We start from the raw sequence: 3,757 nt of genomic DNA, 5'->3' as shown, positions 1-3,757 counted from the left end.
GAGTACGCTCCCACGACGAGGCCCACATTGCCTTAAGAGCCTAGAAGGCTCCACCATTTGGGGGGCATGATTGTTTAGAGCGCTATTACGCTCCAACGACGGGGGCACATTGTTCTTGAGCCACGGAGGCTCTAGGGGGCATTTCTTGTTGTTTGAGCCCAGCAAGGATCTAGGGGGCCAGTCCTTTGTTTAGAGCCCAGAGGGGCTCAGGGTACAGTCAGTTTGCCAGAGCCTGCAAGGCTCCAGCGTTGGCCCATCATTGTTCTACAGCTGCCCAGCACTTCGTGGGCAGCTGCTCCGTTTAGGCCCCTGACACTGGGACACAGGGCGTCCTAGCCCCAACAAGGCCAGTTGGCCTATGGGCAGTCACAGGTGGTGACTTATGTGAGTTTGGCGCAATTGTGTTTTCCTGCACCTCTGAATGTGTTTTTATGCGTCATGTGCCTTGTTTTTACACCTCTGAATGTGTTGTGATGCATCATGTGTAAGGTGCTTATACCCCTACAGGTATTGTGATACTAAGTTGGTTGTTTTTCTCCTAGTACAGGTGGTGCTAGTGAGGTCCTGGTTCCCTGCGCAACATTATCCCAAGGTGGTTAGGGTTGCGTAGGTGGTACTTAACATTTACCAGTAGTTACTGGTTGTGTGCTACAGTGATTTACATTCTATGTTCTAAGTGATATTATAAGTGCTAGTTCTAAAAGTGCTGATTCCTGACAGTGGTCCAGGTGGCCCTGTCTTGTACATATCCCCTGTAAATTCTGCCCGTGCCTTTTGGCACATTGTAAAGTGTGGGTTTTTATCTAATGTGTTGTGGTGTAATACAAAGGCTATTTTTATATAATACCTTGTGTGGAGTTTCTTTTGTGGTGGGCATTGGGTGTTGTTGCTGGGTGCGCGCGCAAACGCTTACCACATTGCCTCCGGGATAAGCCTGACTGCTCGTGCCAAGCTACCAAGGGGGTGAGCAGGGGTTATCTTTGGCGTGTAACTTCCCAGCCCTGACTGGAGTGGTGGTTTCTGCCTGGCTTTGGCGCAAGCCCTAGCCAACCAGAAATCCCATTTCTAACAGGCTATTGATTCAGGATTTTGAACAGTGCAGTGGTGTTCGGGCATTGTAGGGGGACGTGCTGGGGTTAGTGTTTCATGGTTTTGGGCAGAATTGGGGGATGTGCTGGGCGTGGTATTTTAGGGTTTAAGTCACTGCAATAGTGTTCGGGTAGTGTAGGGGGTCATGCAGGGAGTGGTGTTTTAGGGTTTAGGGCAGTACAGGGGTGTTCAGGCAGTGTAGGGGGTTGTGCTGGGGGTGCTTGTTAGAATGGGGAACCCCTTGTTGGCACCAGTGGTTACGTGTGACAAGCAGTGGTCCCTTCTTCTAGTCAGGGCAAGAGAATTACTCCTTCAGAACAACCCCTGCTCACCCTAAATGTAGTGTGGCGCGAGCAGTCAGGGCTAAACTTCAGGGTGTTACGTCAGTTAAGCATTTATGAGCACACACAGTAAATCACCAGATCCCCAACAAATGGACGGCAGGCGTAAGTTGTATCAAAAATACGTCTACTTTATATAAAAGTTTCTTTGTTATGCAGACTTAGTACCAGACCATAAATAACGTTCGTGAAATGCGGAGCCACAAGATGATAATTAGGCAAGGTTCTCTTTTGTTGGCAAGTTCTTCTGTTACGGGCGCTCTGTAGCGCACTCTTGGATCTGTCCAGCCACGGTGATACGCAGTGCGCCCAGGGTACAGTGATACGGGAAAATCAAAGCGGTGCAGACCCCGAGTCCGTGAGAGAGTTCACTGTACCTTGGTTTGTGCGGCGGGTTGGACGCGTCTTTGGTGGGGGGTGCAGCTTCTGCACCTTGCGGGACTCCGGATCTGGAATCAGCGGGCGGCTTTCGGACGACAGGCGCGGCCCAGGGCCTCCAACACGGACGGTGCGGGAGGTCACTTCAGGGGGCGGAGCGGTCTGAATCTTGCTGGGAGGCGAAGCGGGGCGGCCGGATACGTTACAACGTACGGGCAGCCGTCCGGGGCTTTGAACTCGCGGTCCGAGCAGAAATCCGGCGGGAGGGAGAGAGGGCACCAAGCCCACTCCAGTAGCAGGCAGGTGACAGGGAAGCGGGGCGGCCAGACCCGAGGGTCAAGAGCGACTCAGGTAGAGCGGGGCTCTCGGCGAGTGGAGGCGGCCAGGCTTCGGGGTGTCACGGCCCTAGGAGGGGGTGCAGGTGCGCAGAGCACTCCGGTGGGAGAAAGCACACGGCTCGATTCACAGACGAGCGGAGACACGGTGAACCCACTGGTCCTGGGGTTCAAATCAGGGGGCAAGCTCAATCAAGCCCTTGGAGATTGTTGAAGAAAAAGTTGCAAGGTCTCTCTTAGTCCTTTCCTCCCACGTTAGGGAAAGTTACTCCTCCTTCAGCTTCTTCCAGGTCCTTCTAGTCGGGCAGTGTTTCTTCGTGGTTCAATCAGGATCTGATTTCTTAGGAGCAGGGCTCCTTCTTTTAAAGCGCAAATCTTTTGTTCTTTGTCGCAAGGGGGCCTGGGCCTGGCTCAGTCCAGTTTTGGAGCACTTTGTTGTGGTGACTCTGCTCTTTCCTTTCAGCAGCAGGGCAGAGACATCAGCCGCTCCACAGGGGGTGGAGCCGGCTTTGTGGTGGCAGAGCACAGGTCTATTCGAGAGTCAAGGTGTACTCCTCCCACCCATCCTGGTGTAATCTCTCTACCCACCACCTGGCAGCCAGCCTGTCTCCTGGAATTCCCCAGCCCTGCTCCTACTGTTGCTAGGCAGAACACACACACAGCGCAGAGGTGGACTGAGATGGTTAGGCGCGCAAAGGCTAACTTTCTGAAAGTCGCATTTGCAAACCCAGGATATTAAAATAACCTTTACTAAAAGATGTACTTTATTATCTCGAGTTCAGGCATACTAAACAGGAATTTCTACCATGCTTCCTGAGCCTACTAGGATTATAGAGTGTTATAATCTAGCAGCCCATTCTGGCATATGGAGAGCAGGTAGCCTTCAATAGTGAAAAACGAAAAGGGCTGTAATTCACTATTAAGACATGCCACACACATCAGGGCATGTCCTACCTTATGCCTACAATGGACCCTGCCCTTGTGCCTACCAGAGGGGTGACTAAGATGTAGTTAAGGGAAGGTTTAGGGACTGGCAAGTGGGGACACTTGCACAGCCAGCGTGACAGTACCAGACTGCACGCAGGTTCTGCAATGGCAGACCTTAGACACATTTAACCAGGCTTGTTGGACCCGGCCACGTAGCATGGCTCTACTTGTCTCTGCACCACCTAACCTGGTACCTGCAGCCCCGAGCCCACGGCCTAGCCGATCCTTTCCACCAGAACACACGCACCTGACCCGGACATCCTCGTCCATGGCCTCTCTCCCTTCAGGCCACCCCGGGCCCGCGTGCCCACTTCATGCACCAAGATGGCCGCCCGGCCCCAGCGCGAACCGGGCCTAGCGGCGCCACTCCGGCTGGAGGACACCACGCTTGCCAGGGGATGAGAGAGGGAGGAGCAGTTTCTATCGCACCTCTGAACTCCCCTGGGACGATGAGTTTCGATCGGCCCTCCGGCCTCCCTGAGAGCTGGCTCCACGCCTGCTGGGTGTCTGGGACTCCTCCCGACCCGGCCCTGAGAGGATCAAAAGACAATGGCAGGAAACCCCGACAAGCGACCCCCAGGTGACAAGACCCCTGCCTGCACAGACTCCGGACATCAAAGAGGGGTC

This window comes from Triturus cristatus, chromosome 10 (assembly GCF_964204655.1).
Source record: "Triturus cristatus chromosome 10, aTriCri1.1, whole genome shotgun sequence".
NCBI lineage: Eukaryota > Metazoa > Chordata > Amphibia > Caudata > Salamandridae > Triturus > Triturus cristatus.
This window is presented reverse-complemented; position numbering follows the sequence as displayed.